Source organism: Ambystoma mexicanum, chromosome 5p, assembly GCF_040938575.1.
Source record: "Ambystoma mexicanum isolate Mex_15411 chromosome 5p, UKY_AmexF1_1, whole genome shotgun sequence".
NCBI lineage: Eukaryota > Metazoa > Chordata > Amphibia > Caudata > Ambystomatidae > Ambystoma > Ambystoma mexicanum.
The window spans coordinates 711,048,081-711,066,237 of NC_090930.1; positions in this window are offsets into that span (position 1 = coordinate 711,048,081).

Here is an 18,157-nt window from a genome sequence, read left to right on the forward strand (position 1 = left end):
ATAATCTTACCTATCCGGTGGTTGAAAAACCCAGGAAACCTAGTGAAGGAGGTTCGAGACTCAGATGAGAGGCAGTCCCCAGAACAACAGGGAATGGAGTCAAGCGTGGACACAGGATAGCCCACCTGTAGAGCTGAAGACGTAGCTTGAGTTCCCAAAGGGCAATGGCGTAGAAGTCCAACAAAGTACCAAGGGATGATCCGAAGACAGGTGAGGGACGGGTCGAGGTTCAGCAATGGGTAAACAGTTCCAAGCAAAGGTACAAAAGGGTAATCCGAGGGAGTCCAGGTGAAAGATCCAAGATCAAGGTAAACCAACAGAGTATATCCAAACGTAGCGCCAAACAGAGTCGAAAGACAGCTGAGAAGCGGTGAGTGCTCCGTGCATCAAGCTTTATATACTGTGCGCTTCTGAGTCATGTGACGTCCACCATGGTCACGTGGGAAACGCCGCTCTGAATCACGTAAGCAAATGAATGATCGATGCAGAGGTGTTCCGCCGCCCCTTCTGCTGTATGCTCTCCATGGCAACTGCCAATGCAGGAAGGGCTGCAACCGAGCACGTACATTGTACCTTGTACGGAGCTTTCGGTCCTTTGGGGTAACCACATCACGTGAGTCTCGAACCCTGGAGGGAGTAGTGTGGGAACCCGGGGAAGGTGTTGTGGAGATGTTAGCAGTGTTCTGGTGTGCAGAGGAGCGTCTAACACACATGCACAGATACAAACAGCCTTACACACACACTCATCTGCCCTACAGATGTCGGAGTGATGTCTGGTGTGTAACACATGCATTAGTAGTCATGGTTTGTGAAATGAATACATCTCTGCACAAAGGACAAATAGGACAGCACAGACATTCACATTACATATACTGAGCATGATAGTGACCCTCACTGGCATTATCAAAATCACTGAGCAACAAACACCATCACTGGCAACATCACCACACCCAACACACCTGTGAAACACGCAAGACGTTCATAAAACCTTGCTGATAGTAATGTCATCCATGAAAGTACACCCACATCCACGACACAATCACAGCCCTGTATGAGTAGCTCGGCCACATACACCAACCACATCTCATGATCACAGGCGTGTACAGCACAACATCAATGCGTACTGCAAGGCCAGTCATTATTGTCCCACATAGGCAATCATGGGGACTGTTCAGCCAACATACATGGCTACATGACCATCATTGCAAGAAATACAATTTAGGACAAGCTTGACTACCACGATGACGAATCATAATAATGCCACACCACCACCATCACCCCCACATACATACACCCAGAGATGCACGTGACAGTCTGCACACAACACAAATTCATGTACCAATGCAATGCACATGCATCGACTACATGCATGAACTGAGAAGGTCACAATTAATACATCTACATATGCTGATCCATAAGTGCATGGCTGTGAGCCTGACACCTACATACACCACACATGTTGCTTGTTGGCATTGTCCACAGGTAACCCAGAAATATATCTGCACGGTGAGTAGATGCATGGACAAATGCTACACGGAATCTTGTCAACTGAAAACAACGATATGCTGAGTGAGGACTCATGAATCCTGAGAAGCATACCACATAATTATGCAGCATGCACCCATCAAAACAGCCCAGTCTGACATGCACACCAAAATATGACTGCACACCGACATGAGCGTTGGCGAAAGTGAATATAACACGAAAAGACAAAGTAACCACATGAATCTAATTGAACCAAAGACACAACTGTATTGTAATGCATACTGAACTATAACCATGAAGACATTAGACCAAAACAAAATCACATGAATCCTCCTTAAAAACAATATGATGCCAATACATAAAAAAAAAATATTTACAGTCACTGTTCCAATCCTATTTCCAACAATGTCTGGCCCAAGGCTGCTTGTGTCTCTGCCTCCACTTGCTGCAGAGAGGGCCTCAGTGGTGTCCCTGAGGGCTTGCAGGGCCTCCCTAGTGGTCTGTTCAATTTGTTGTGCAGCCCTCATGCTCTCCCCAAGAATGGCATCACATAACTCCTCCATCCTTGCATGTGCTGCAGCCCTGGCCCTGACAGCTGCCTCCTCCTCAACTGCAACTCATGAGGCGGTTCCTCTTGCCGCCTCATGAGTTGCAGTTGGCATGTGGTGGCTACATGTATCTGGTTTCTTGCCACCTGCCTTTCCTGCCGGCCTACAAATGCTTGCTGCACACCATGTGCCATGAGTCACCAGTGTGCCTGCCTCCACTGCCACAACAGCTCCAGCAGCCCCCCCCCCCTCTGGTGCTGGGACTCCATCCAGCGAGATGAATGACTCCTGGAGGGGAGTACTGCCCGCCAGTCACCTCCAGTGCCATGTCCACCTGCACTGCATGATCCTGTGCAAAGGCCATCCCATACGGTGGGACTTGAACAGCCGCCGTGGGAACTTGCACCCCCAGTGACCACAAAGGAGGCACCAGACATGTCGAAGGGGTCACAGGGGCAGAGGAACGTGAGGTGGTGGCCAGCATGGAGGCCACACCTGTGGGTGCCTACGGCACAGTTGATGAGGGGGAGGTGGGTGGCATTGGTGTAGCCTGTACAAATTGTACCATGCACAGCAGTGCACTAGCCATCTGTGACATGATGCGATACACCTGCCTGTGATGGTTTAGGAGCTGGCCACTGATCATGTCAAGGGCCTCAAGGGCAGCCACCTGCTGTCTGCAGCACGACAAGAGCAGGGGCAACACAGCATCCCATATGGCCTCACCTGCACTCACTGTGGGTCTTGGCTGAGTTGTGGCATCACCGAAGGTATGTAGACCTGTGACTGATTCGCCCAGGACGGTGTGAAAAGCTGACTTCACCACTGTGTCTTGCACAACCTACAGTCCCAGGCCCATTTCAGCGGCGTGCACATCCGACGATGTACCCCCACCAGACACCACACCTGACCCTGACACCCTAGATGGTACCTCTGTGGCGACCGGCTTGTCTGTGGGGATGATGGAATGTCCCTGCCCCTCTGTCCCTGAGGACTCACCCTCCATATCCATGGCAGCATCCTGCACAACATCACCAGATCCATCCAAAGATGTCCCCTAAGCAGCCACCTGTCCCTCAGATGAGGTGTATGACTGCAGTCATAGCCTTGGTTTTCGTAGCCTCCTGAAAGGCCTTGGCCTGGCAAACTGCTCCACCTCAGTGATGGTCTCCTCATCTGCATGCAACATTGGTTGACAAGGGAGAGAGGAGAGGCAGTTCAGCATAAGTGTGTACACATGCGCATGTCCAAAGATTGTCAAAGTACCATGCCGCCATCTCACATACAAATGTCATGTACCCATCACATCACAACTTCTATGTATCATCCTGAGCACACAGACCTGTAACCTCATAAAAAAAGATGTCATCGCCATCAATTGCAGGCATGGATTTGTAGCGAACTAGCAGTTACCACTCCAAGGGCATAATAGTTACCAGGGCCAACTGGGCACATGGATGGGGCATACATGTTTTTTTTTAATTTTTTTTAATTAATTTATATGGTTAATAAAATCAACCTTTCAAATGTAAACAAATATCACAGTGTCTAAGTAATACAATTAACAGACTTTCATAAAGAAGAAAAAAAAGAAAATACAGTTTATGCATTAATCGCAAGTAAATTTGAAATTGATTCGGCTCAGTTGATATGATTGGGTATGATCAGAAAAAAATTCATCCAAAAAGCATACAGTTGCTATTTTGATTCTTAAAGATGTAGATGAGAAAATGCAGTGCCATAAGTTCTTTTGAATATGTGTATTTTGGTCTTCAAAAAAGTTTCCGAAGCATCTTTTCCGAATAGTGGCTAGATTTGGACAATGAACTAAACAATGTTCCAACGTTTCTTTTTGGCCAACATTCTTACAAAATCGACACACATTTTCTGTTTGCATAATCTGTTTTCTGCGAGCCTGAATATCTAGGGTCGGCCAAAGATTCAACCGAAAACGAAGAAACTTCTGGCGAGTCTTTGAACATGGAAATTTGGCTAAATAATCAGACATTAGTCTACATCACTTATGCCCAAATAATGCTCAATCAAAATCCTTGTAATTTAGACATTTGTTTTGAGTCATAATCCAATCATATTGCTGGATTTTCATTTTGGCACGAGCTTCATTGGTCAGGAGTAACTCTAGGTCAACTGTAGCGTCAGACATTGCATTCATAATGAAAGCACACCATTGTTTCGAAAAGGCCTGATTTTGCTTGAGGAGGTGGAAAGCCACCTTTTCCAAGATGTCTGTACGCTCTAAAGACAAAAGACATTTGCGGAAGAAGGCACAATATTTCCAAATTACAAAAGAAAACATTGAGAGTGAACCCAATTCAAATCGAATCAAAGGTAGAGGTGTGCAAGCTGGTAAATGCAAAACTTGTTTCCAAAACAGAGATTCAATTCTATCCCACCACTCCACGGGTTTGGGTCTGCGAGCCTCAGTCCCATAGGTCAAAATTGGTAACACCTTCTGGAGAAAGAAGGTGAGAATGTGCTTAAACGTAAATTTGCCAAATTTGCCCATAAGGATCTTTGCTTGCTCAATTAAAGACCGCAGTTTGCCATGGATCTCCATGTCAGGGTCAAGACTTGGTAAAGTATCTACTATGAGAGTGCGCAAATACTTGTAGCTGGCTACCTGTTCTAAAGGAACATTATTTAATCGCCAACAAAAAGTTTTAACTTTACAACTTTCATGCCGCTTACAAACCATTATCTGGGTTTTATTAATATTGATTTTCAAATGATTTGTGTCTGCATATGTTTCTAAACCATGCAAAAGTTTCTGAAGCCCAGTATGGGCTTTTGAGAAAAGAATCAGGTCATCGGCGTAGAACAAATAAGGAATACTATGCCAACCTAAATGGGGAGAATCACTCAGAATTTTACTAAGGGTTAGCCCCAGATCATAAATGAAAAAGTTGAAAATGGATGAAGCCAAAATACAACCTTGTTTCAACCCTCTGAATGTTTGAAATTTCGAGGTCATATATGGGGCATGCATGAGGACTGTAGCATATTGGCAAGACACTCAGCCATCATCATTGCACTATCAACACCAACATTCCTCACCCTCCACTCGCCAAGGACCCTCCTCTGCCTTTAAACCATGGAACATGGCCATGGGTACACTGGATCTGGCAGACTCCCTGCCTTCCTGCATAGACTCCCACAGCCTCCAGGTGAGTCAGCTATCCATCACCCATCCCAATCAATGCCCATCCAGGGCTCAATATTCCCTCACACGTATCACATCAGCCACCAACAGACATTGGGCCTGCACTAGATGTGTCACCCTAGCCCTCAAATCCCACAAAGGAAAACACACATCCTACAACGCGGCCTGGGCCCTCACCTCTGTATTGGACCACATATGTTCATCAGTCAAAAGACAACTGGGAAGTGATCCTGAAGGGTGAATGTCCCTTGATCTGTAACACATGACCCAACACCATTGACGCCATAAGGCAACTTCTCAAGGCCATAGCGGAATACAAGGATCCCCTTTGCACAACCTCCTCAGGCCCTCCAAACCCTAGGACCCACACAGTGTGGAACCATGCATGCACCATGGAAACAGCATACATAAATCTTGCCAATGGCACCAGAAGAAAATGGCATGCCACATTACGTTACACCACATTCCCGTGTACATCGACCAGTGTCCTCCCAACATGCATCCTCTTCACATGACCTACCCATTCAGCCCCATTGTACTGACAGTATGTACTCACCTGCAGCCTGGATCTTGGCTTTCAATACTAGGACCTGGCTGTGAAGAGCAGCTCTGTGGTGGGTCCTGCCTCGATGGCTGCCCTGGCCTTCTTCTGAATCTGGATCCTCATATCGTCCCAGCGTTTTTGAATGTTTCCCAGGGTATGGACAGGCACCCCAGCGATCTGCTGCCAGATCCTCCCATGTCCTACGTCCAACGGCCCCAAGATGTTGCTCCAGCCGGAAGGGGGCATACTAGTGGTGCAGCAACTGTTCACCAAGGATGGCAACTTCTGCCCCCAAGAAGTTAGCAGCCCTCATCGGCACAACCATGGAGGTGGAGGTGGCCGACATGGTGCAACTGATGCTGATGGCCTGGCACTGGGGTCTAGAATGCACTTGTAACAGAAATGGAAGTGTAAGAACTATCACTGGTACACCTATCACCACTCTGCCTGATCCCCATAGAGCATGCCCACTGTTCAAAGGCTCAAGAATACTCCTGGGGCATAGCTCTTCATCCCTGACTCAATATTGATTCAGCTGGGCATAGACAATCAGGCACTGTCAATGTCAGAAGTGACATCCACGCATGGACAGAGACACACACACACACACACACACACACACACACACACACACACACACACACATACACACAGACCACACACACACACACACACACACACACAAAATGACCAGCTGTACATGGCTCTGCGGCCTTACCACCTCAAGCACCTTGCAAGCACAATTCATACATCTGCAGTAGAGGCTACCACATGCATGATGGTACAATTGGATGTGAACTACTACGCAAAGTGGCAGTAACCCTGCCACATGAACATAGCAAAACATAGGACAGCACTGACCTGCCATACAACGTGTCCCCCCACAGAAGTACCCTCTCCCCATGAGTGCCACCATCCCACTCCTACCTTCTTGGATGCAGCCACAGAACCACCAGTTTCCCTTTTGCAATTCCCCCACTCACCTGTACTGTGGAGTAGCAATTAAGTAATATCCCAATGAGTCAGTGAAAGTATTCGGCAAACTGTCTCAGGACTTCACACTGGAGGGATGGCAGGAAGCAGGCAGATCAAGCTAAGCCTGTGTCACGTACGTTACACGCATCGTGCTGAGCATACTGAGCATGCGCGGCTTACGTCAAATAGAGGATGCATGCATGTGATCTGCACTTCATAATTATATCGGACGGAGGATACAGAGCACTTTTGAAATCAGCATGACAGGTGGTAGCTGAGTATACGTGACGCAAGTGCAAACCAGCAGAATGTGCTCAGAATCATCTGCATAACCCCTATAATGGATGGGAAGGTAACTGGCAAGGCTGGGAGACCAGTGAAGGGGAGGGAACCACCACCAAAACATGCCAGGAAGACCACACCATCACCATGTGCTGGAGATGCACCACTGGCACAGACAGGCAGCACCGCTGTCAGTGAAGGGGCCACTGGTACTCCCAAGACCCAGGGAAAGCCACCAGAGTCAAATTTTTTTTTTATCTGAGGAGGAAATACGAATGCTCACAGACTATGTGGATGAGCAACAGTCAGAGCTGTACCAATAGGCTGGCAGCACCCGGACACTGGCACAGCAGCAGAGGAAGTGGCAGGAGGCTATGGTATTGGTACTAGTAGTGAGAGTGTTCCCTTTGATTTCTCACAGGGGCAGTTTGGATATCTCTACAAATCAGTTTGAGGTGGGACCATTCCATGTAGCTGTAGGTATGCGAGCAATGCAGGAACGGGCATGGTGGAGATGTTTCTCTACGATTGCATGGTGGCTTTTAAACCTGGGATTGCATGGCACAGTCTCACCTTGCACCTCGTTACGATTGGCAGTAGAATTTATATCCTTTTTGGTTAGCCAGATGCACGAGTCACTCTGTAAAGACCAGTTTGTTTGAACTTCATGGGGCGTGTTTGTACATTTGCATGGTGCCTCCCGCACCACGGCCCATGTTATCCCTCATTTCCCTACTTTAATGAGGATGTTTGCATATTCCGCCCCCTTCTTGGTCTTTGCACTGGTCATTCCCCTAAGCCTTGCGCAGGGTGCGTGGACATGGTGCACAGAGCTGATAACCTGTGCAGAGGGCAATCTGTAAATCAGTGGATATAGTTTTGTGCGACGCATAGAGCCTTTTTTGGTGCAATTTGCTTATGTGCCGCACAGAACTTTCTGTAAATCAGGCCAAATGTGTGTAATTGCACTCTGTCATGGGACTTAGGAGGGTCCGATATTCAAGGCACACTGATGATTGGATTGTGCTTTGTATCTTGAACATACACAATGCAGCACAATTGGAACTCATTGCGCTATATCACATATGGTACAGACTGCGGAAAAACCAGTGGCTGCGAGGATAAAGTTCAAAACCCTCTGCATTGTCCACAAGGCCTTCTGGGGCCTGGATCCTAAATACCTTCAACTCTCTCTTCCCAAATATCTTCCTTCCCGAGCCCTTCGCTCATCCGCCTCCAACTCCCTCAGGGTTAGCCGCTTCTCGAAGCAACGAGCTGGGGGTAGATCTCTCTCCGCGGCAGGGGCCTCCCTCTGGAACAGCCTTCCTGCCTCCCTGAAACTTGAGGAGAACCATCTCCGGTTCCGGAAGCACCTCAAAACCTTCCTCTTTGCTTCTGCTTTCCCTCTCCCTCTCCCCTGCTGAGCGGCTAATTAATTTTCACTGAAGCTGCACTGATCCTGCAATTGGACCACTCTAAACGGCCTCGGTCCTGGGCCCTGCCACTCTCCACTTGCACTGATGCCCTGGAACCCCTTTGCACTGCGGGTCTGTCTCTGTATCCCTACAGCCCCCCCTCCCCCAGCACTTGTTCTGCACTTACCTCACACTTGCCACCAGCTGGCCCTATTTATTTATTTATTACGTACGCCTCTTACCTTGTACTGCACTTCCCCCCTCCCCTTCCCCTTGCACTTTTCCCCTCCCCTACCCCTGCACTTGCGCGATCTGAATGACACCTAGCCTAGTAGGATCGTTTTCTGTCTCCCCTTGTACCCCCTCCCTGCCTCGTCGCGCCTTGAAACACTTGTGTATAGGCGCGTTACAAATACCATATCATATCATATCATATCATATCATGACAGCCCACCAGTTACCTCTGATTAACTTTTGTCTGATTATGTTAAATACAGGTTTTATTTGTATTTGTATTTTATTGTTTATATAGCGCTTTACTCCAAAGCGCTTTACAGTTTAACAACAAGAAAAACATCAAACATCGAACATAGAAGCAATAAAATATACATGAATCAAACCAGAAAAACAGCATGCGAAACAATTTGCAACTGGGAAGGAAGAGAAGAGGAGAGGTATTGGAAGGAGAAAAGGGAAAGGGAAAAGGGAGTATAGAGAGTAGTAGGTAGGGTAGAGATCATAGGTGAGACAGGGAAAGATAACGGAACAGGAAGATGGAGTGGGGAGGATGGAGTGTTTTATCTTTAGTTTACATCATTTGGGACGTATCCCAATGAGCTAGGATTTTGCCCCAGTATATACAGATTGCCATGCGAGTTTGAAACCCAGCTAAGGCAGCTACAACAGTACGTGTATGTAGAGCGAGAGCTAATGCCTCAGTGGCTCAAAGCCTGGCAGGGCTTGAGGCAAAACAAGCTCTTTGACAAGAGAAGGTTGGAAACCCCATGATCTTCTCACCTTCGAACGATGCATTCTAGCGGACCTTGACCGCCTAAAAACAAGAACTATGCGGACTAGACACAATCTCTCAGTAGCAGAGAGAAGAGCTTTGACAGCACTACAGAACAATAAAAAAAATTGTCATTAAGCCCTCAGACAAGGGAGGGGGTGTGGTGATAATGAGCAGTAAACAATATAAGGACATGGTGCTTCTATTACTCAACGACAGGGATAGCTACAGCATCCTTCGCAAAGATCCCACAAAGGACCTTTGCAAGGAAATTAGTGATGCCGTTGCCTATGCAGAAGAAAGAGACTGGATTTCGGGAAAAGAGGCAGCCTTCCTAAGCAGACAAACAGGGAGAACCCCATGCTTTTATGCCCTACAAAGGTACATAAAGACCCACTGAACCCACCTGGCCGCCCCATAGTATCCGGCTGCGGTTCCATTCTGGAGCCCCTTTGCAAGTTTGTGGATCACTTTCTTCAACCCATTAGCACACAAACACGCACATACCTAAAGGACACAACTCACACCATCTCTATTTTTGAAGGCCTTCCTTTTGACCCCACAACTCAAAGTCTGGTAACGATGGACATAAAGTCCTTGTATACAAATATTCCTCAAGCTGAAGCTATTGAGTGCGCCCGGGAGTGGATGTCTGCTCACCCAAATCCTAGCAGGACTCCGATCAACTTTGTACTCGAACTTATGGAAATTGCATTATGCAAAAATGTCTTCACCTTCGATAATGCAATATACTTACAGACCAAAGGCACAGCCATGGGTGCGGCATTTGCCCCCAGCATAGCAATTCTGTATATGGCCAAATTTGAGAATGACTACATCTTCTCTAATCTAAACCGATGGCAGAACCAGATTACCAATTGGTACCGATATATTGATGATGTAATCTTCATATGGACGGGGACCGACATTGAGCTCAAAACTTTCTGGTCATGGCTCAATACCTGTATCCGGGACATACAGTTCACCTTCGACCATAGCGATGCCGAGATTAACTTCTTGGACTTAATAATCAGACACAAAGAGGGCTCCCTACAATGTGATCTATACCGGAAACCCACAGACAGGAATACTCTCCTTCATTACACTAGCAACCATCCAGCCCACACAAAGGATAATTTGCCTTACGGACAAATCCTCCATATTCGGAGGAACTGCACCTCGGCTGTGGACTATAAAAATCATGCAGATGCACTGTCCACCCGTCTACAAGCCAGGGGCTACCCGAAAAGACTACTTGCACAGGCCAGGAAACGGGCACGCAACTCTAATCGGGATAACCTCATCCATCCAGAGCTTGAAGATTCATCACCAACAGAGGATCGCATTACATGTGTGGTCACCTTTGGCAAACACACAGCACAACTTAAGAAAATTGTCAATAAACATTGGCACATTGCACGTCTGAACCTACCAGACGGACAGCCCCCTAGGTTCGCTTACAAACGCGCCAAAAACATAAAAGAACACCTGGCACACTCCTTGTATCAACCTGAGACAGTGTACGTAGCTCCCGCACCCTCCGCCCAATACAAGGTCATCATCCGTGCAGCAGTTTTGTCTCCTGTAAATTCACCAGGAAAATGAAAACCTTTTCAATTGGTGAACGACAATGGACCCTCAGAGATCTTTCCAATTGTAAAAGTCAAAATGTCGTTTACTGTATCGAGTGCCCCTGTGGCCTCAGGTACATAGGCCAAACCACGCGGGCAGTAAGTACGCGCATTTCGGAACATTGCTCCCTCTCTCTGGGCACACTCTCCGTTGACAGCGTGGGAGGTGCTCGATGTAGATAGACTGGCCGGCCCTGGGAGCGTGGAGTCGAGTGGGCCGGCCCTGCGTAGTTTGGCGGTCGGGCCGCTTGGGTCGATTTTCGGGCAGGGAGCGCCGATTTTCCTCCAGATTTCGTGAGAGTGTTGTTAACGAGGCTAGCGCTTCAGGAACAGGGGTTCGGGGGCACAGCAGAGCCAGGAACCGCAGGATTAGGCAGGATTGATGCGGGGCTACACGGGAGCTGAGACTTAAGCGGCCATCTTGGATGGCCCTCTAGCGCCCTCGTATCTCAGCCACTTCTTTAAATTGTTTTTTTTTTTTCATGAGGTACTAGCAGCCCGGACCTTTCTGGATGCTTCCGTGACTCTGTGGTTTGTGAGACATGCATTCCACACACATGTGTTGCGGCACATTGCACCCCCCTATCTAAACAAGCCCCAAACAAACTCCCCCCGCCCCTAGCCCGCCTTGCTCCATATCTATAATACCTCTCATGATGGGTCACACACAGCATCACGTGTGCATCCTGCACCCCGGCATACTCCACCAAGTACAGGAGCACCTGACATGATCATAGCCCACCTGCTATGACGGACGAGAACTGGGCTTCCCCTTGTGCAGTGGTCTTCACGCCGCAGACCGGGTCCGCTCTGCACGGGTCCGCCTGGTGATCTACACCGAGAGCGCGCGTCCGTACCCGCACCGGACCGCACTTCCTGATCCGTTCACATTGCCCCCCCATTTACCTGCTGGATCTACACACAGCACGATGTGTGCATCCTGTGTGCATCCTGCATCCATGGCACAAACCACTATACGCAGGGGCCGTGCCTCACACGGGTCACCATGGTGATCTTCTCATAAACAAACCAGCCATAAGCGGGCGTCCGTATCTGCACCGGACCACACTTCCTGGTCCCTCATGATTGGCTTACGCCGTGGAACCTCCTGCTCCACGCACTCGCGGGCGCTAGGGACGCTACCATTTAGTCTCTGGCTCACAGCGCTCGCATATGCTCTGAACATCAGAAGCTGTCCACGCAAGTCATCCTGCGTGTTTTTCCCTGTCCTGGTGTTTTCATCTGGGCCGAGTACCCAGTACAGGTACTGTACCTCCCTCCCGTGCTTTATTTATCAGCGGGATCTTTACACGAGCCGGGGGTTATTCTCTAAAAACACTAGACACTTTTTCCTCTTACTGATTAAATGTTCACATTCGCAAGGTCACATTCTCTAGGGCCGGGTGCACCACTATCTCTGCTCCTAGGCACAATACTCATGCCACTAACGCTGCTCGTACAAGTTCGTATTAATATTCCACAGCGTGCTCCGTGTGGGATTCTACACGTTTGCCTCGCGCGGGGCTTTTCCCTGGGAGATTTAGTAGGGATCTACCCACAATAATGTCCTGCAGTCTGCACTTTGAAGGCTATTATCCATCGCCTAGCCTCATTAGTGTTTCCGTCTTTCCTTTTCTCCCCCTTCCCCACTCCCTCGCGGTTCTCCAAAACCCCCCCTTTTTTCCCTCTCCCCAGTTATCCTGACCCATGCAGGATTCAGCTTAAAGTTCCCAGTCGGTTGATTGGCAGAATCATCACTGCACGCTTCACCAACTATGTCAAGCATCGGATCATTCATTGCCCAATTGACAGGTACCCTTGTACATTATCTTCAAATTCTCCGTCATCCACAACTAGGTATTTTTCTCATGACGGAGCACTGTAGCAATATGGTCCGGCTTCCTTTTGCCTCATACAGTATTACGTTTGTTTTTAGTCTCTACACAGCCCTATGATGTAAAGTTCACCCTCCACAACAAGGGTCCGCAGTTCTCAGCAGGACCTAGCTGGAGAAGGTCCTCTGCTCAGCTTTTGGCCTCTTAGTGAATCAGAACCAAGGACTTGGGATTTAAAGCACCGGCAGGTAAGCTGCCACCACGGTGTCTTGAGTATTACTGAAGGTTTTCCTCATGCTCCATAACTATACTCACTGGAGTTCTTTCATATTCATTACAGGGTCGCCCCTACGGAGCCCTGATGAAGGCGGACGCAATCTTATGTACCTCGCCGAAACGTGATAGGAGCTGGGAAGACCTGCTTTGGAAGGTTCCCAGCCATACCAGTTTCTGTACTTTCAGTCTCTGCCACGTTGGCCTAAAAGATATCTAGTTTTCCCTATGACCCTGGAACATTTATTGTCATAATTAGAAGAAATACATATTAGAAACAGGAAATCCCCAATGAATGAGGATATTCTTTTGAGGTTTGGGTAGCTCTTTAGCCCCTCCTGTTTCCACTTTCCAAATTTGGATTTCTTCACAAAAACATTCACAGATCTATATGAATTTGCATACTGTCATACAACAATGAATTTGTTGAAATCTATCGGTATACTAAACATACAGGTTTCCATGCTCATCATGTTGTATATATTACATGTCTCTTTTGTTATTTGATGTCATTTTGTAATATTGTTGTTTTTGCACATGTATGTTGTATCTCACAGCATTGTGTTATAATCCATGAATTATATGTTAGTCTGTATGAGCAAATAAATTTCTGCTTTTGAATTTCTGTATATAATTTTTTGAACACAGTGAGCACCCTGTACATTTCCTTGACTCCTTATTTGGACCTGCCACTTAGCAAACCAACCTCTTTTATTGAACTTTTGGACCAGCCCAAATACCTGAACTGGTCCAATCATACATTTGCCTTTGAGCATTTTTCTATAGCAAGGGTATACCCCTTTTGTTCTTATGGTAACCCACTTATGCCACGTTCCTTGCACTTTGCTGCAGGATCGGCAACAGCAAATACAAAATATACATTCACCAAAGTACTGCAGCAAATAATGCTGAGTTCTGTAATGCTTGTGATGTCCTGCTACGTATGTTTAGTGATCCTTGCAAATGCATTCTACAACTAACAAATGTATTTAAGAGTCCGTTTTGGAGAAAACCCATTTTCTTTTCAAGCATTCTTTACTCCAGTTACTTGTTTGTTTATTTTATTTCTATAGCCCTCCGGACCCGGGAGTAAAAGGGCGCTTAGTACAAACTACAGGGCACAAATCATGGTAAAATAACAGTAATGGTAAAGCAGCAGGTATATACAATAAAAGGGCGCTTAGTACAAGTTAAAAGGCGCGATACATGGTAAAAAACAGTAATGGTAAGGCAGCAGGTATATACAGAATACACAGGCAATGGGGGTGATAAAAACGAACAAAGGCAAAACGGAACATGTGCAATATGTACACTTTATAGCTCAGTCTAGTTTAAGGTTTCCTATTTGTCAGAAGCCACCCAATGGCAAGTTTCCTGAATGACTGGAAGGATTTGGAAGACTTAATATTCAATGGCAAGGTGTTCCAGAGTTGGGAGGCGAGGACAGTGAAGCTCAATCCTCCGGCTCTTTTAGAGGTAAATCTAGGTACTGTAAGACATAAGGTGTTGGAAGATCTTGTGGTTCTGATGGAAGATTACATGGTGAATTTATTAGTAAGGTATGGGGGGGCTAGATGGTTGAGAGCTTTGTAAGTAAGGCAGAGGGTTTTTAGATCAATTTTATGTTGGATGGTGAGCCATTTGCATGTGGTTCTTGTGGCAGAGATATGCTCACACCTGGGAATGTTTAGCGCTGCCCGTAGCGCATTATTTTGAAAGACTTGGAGTTTACTAATTATCGCTTGGTTGGCACCTAAGTATAGGCTGTTGCAGTAGTCTAGCTTAGATTGTATAAGAGCTCTAGCTAGCGTGAGGCAGCTGTTAGAGGAAAGAAATGGTCTGCAGGCTCTAATTAGTTTCCCTGTATAGGCAGTGGCTGAAGCGGTCGCGTTGACTTGTTTAGTGAGGTTGATATTGGCATCGAGATAGAAGCCAAGAGTGTTCACGTTTTTGGCGACTGGGATGGTGTTGCCATCAATTATGATGTTAGAGTAGTTGGGACTTAGTTTTTGTAGGTTGTTGGGTGAGCCAACAATGAGCAGTTCAGTCTTTTCGTCATTCAGGCAGAGACCATGTATGGCCATCTATGCCTGAATGACAGAGAAGATTTCATTAATCCTGGCTACATCAGTATTGTAGTTGCCCGAGATGGTGAGGAGTATCTGGGTGTCATCCGCGTAGTTTGTGTAGGTGACACCCAGATGGTCCAGTTTATCAAAGAGGGGCTTTGTAAAGATATTGTATAGGGTCGGTGAAACACAGGAGCCTTGTGGGACACCGCAAGTGATCGGGATGAGGTCTGCTGCTGCCACAGGAGAGAAAACTCTCATGGTTCTATTGGCCAGGAAGGATTGTATCCACATGACAGCAGAGGGGGAGAAGTGAGCGGCCGAGGAGAGGTGGTTGCAGAGGATCTTGTGGTCGACCAGGTCGAAGGCTGCTGAAAGATCTAGGAGGATTAGGATGGCAGCCTTGCCCTTATCTTTAATTTCGTCAATCTGACTTTTACGATCAACAAGGGCAGTTTCTGTTCCATGTTGAGGCCGGAAGCCAGACTGACGCAATCCGAGTAATTAGTTGGACTCTAGGTAGTGCTGTATTTGCAAGTAGGCAACTCTGTCAAGGATTTCTAACAGGAAGGGAACGGTGGTTATGGGCCTGTAGTTCGTGGGATGTCTGGGTCCAGGGCCTGTTTTTTTAGTAACGGGAGGACCCATGACTGTTTCAAGTTATTGGGTACCGAATTGGTGTAGAATGACAAGTTTATGAGCTTGGAGATGAAGGGGGCGAGGTCTCTTGCTGTATCTTTTATGATCTGAGCGGGGCAACTGTCCCCTTTGCAGTTTGATGGTTTGAGGGAAGATATGATTTTTTGCACTTCTAGTGCAGTTAGATTTTTGAAGGTGAAGCCATGGTTAGTGTTAGGGGTGGTGGGTGGGCTAGGGATAGGGGACCCGGGGATGGGGCTGCTATTGGATAGTTGTAGTCTTTTATTTTCAATTTTTGATTGTAGGCTGGTGATTTTGTTCACAAGTGCATCTTGGATACTAGTGCACCAAAGTTGGTCCTTCACGGACATGTCCGTGGGTGGATTAGGGTTTTCTAGCTCCTTCAAGATGGTAAATAATTCTTTGGTACTGGAACTTGCATTACTTATTCTTATATTATAGGCTTCCTTTTTGGTGCAGATTATTTCTTTTTTATAGAGGGAGGATGCATTAGTGAGATTAGTTTTGTGTTCCTCTGATGGGTTCAATTTCCAAAGGGTTTCCAATTTAGACTGTTTATTTCTTAGTATTTTAAGTTCTGGTGTGTACCAAGAGTTAAGATGTGCTTTGGGTTTACCTTTACATAATTTTAGAGGGGCAACAATGTCGATAGCTTTGGTCAAGGCGTATAGGTGTCTACTAGTGAGTTAAGGGCCAATGAGTTAGGGACCGTGTTTAGTGTGGGTAAAACCAGTGGGATGAGGGCTTCAGCGGTGATGTTCCGCTTGTTTCTTGTCAGACATGCTGGTGCAGGTGGGTACTGTGTATAGTGTGGGTAAAACCAGTGGGATGAGGGCTTCAGCGGTGATGTTCCGCTTGTTTCTTGTCAGACATGCTGGTGCAGGTGGGTACTGTGTATAGTGTGGGTTGAGAACACCACTTTCCCAGAGGCAACGACTATATCTTTGCAAGCAGAGAGCAAACTTTTCTACACTGAGAAATCTGGCAGGCCTGTCAGGGGCAGCCACCTCTTAAGACGCCAGGGTTAAGACGTGAACTTAAAATTGCCTTTGATGCGTGACAATGCCATGCACACGGTTGTGGCTCGCCTGTCAGGGAATCCATGCTTTAAATCTATGGTAATTGTGCTGATGCTAAGTGGGACTTATCCTGATTTTAGAGCTCTTTCCTCATGTTGTAAGGCCACTCTGAAGTGATCAAATATGCTTGTGTTTTCACTTGCTTACTTGGGCATGTGCAGGAACTACTCTGTGCTTCCTCGTACCATATTTTGTGTGCGGTACCAAGGCAGCATTACGACTGCAGTCCGCATGGAAACACTGGCACCAAAATGCTGGTGCAACTGTGAAAACCACACCAGAAACACAGGCAGCGCTAAGCAGACGTTAAGCAGGCTCAGTTGTGCATCAACAGACACAGGTGCCCCTAATCAGCCCAGCTGCACACCATGAGCACTATGTGAGAAACCTGAAGGTGTCTCACTCGCTAGTCCCTGGGAATCTGTCATCCAGGTGGCCAGGACACGGTCATCGCTATTGGATCCAGTTCCTGGGGGTGGACCAGTGCAGGAGGATCACCTGGATGAGGGGTCTTCGGGGAGTGGAAGTCGGACACCGAATGGTGAGATGCTGTACCTCCTTCCTTATCACACCTTTTCCCCATCCTACCCCGTAGGATATCTAGAAAATCAACCCCCCCTTTCTTGACACAAACACTTTCTCACAGACCGATTACCATGAAAGACAACAGACTAACACCAGAGCCGTATACCTGACATGTCCCAACACAAGGGTCAGGCAGAGTCAGGCAATTGCTGATAATTACACACACCTGCCTTCCCTTCCCTTTCCCCATAGGGAGTAAAGGTGGAGCACGAAAGCACACTCTGAGCAAGGCCAAATGCATGAGGGAGCAGCTATTCCAGGACGGCAGTGCAAACAGAGGAGAAAGACGGCGAGAACTGAAAGGACAGAGAAGATGGAATTGCCCTTGCCCTTTTCAATCCAGACCCGCAGAGCCTCCGAGAAGTGAAATGTAAGACCGGGAATTGCAGCTGGTGAATGGTGCGAAGGATGTCAGCGGTACATGGGATCCTCCTGCACTTATAGCCAGGGTGGGGAGAATCAGTTTCCATTGTCGTATAATCCTTGACTCCAGAGGCAAGAGACACCAACAGAGTTCGGCACAGCCGGTGAGTTGGAAAAGAACTGATAATAGACCGGACTGTGTTGGGCTCAAGGTTGCGATGAG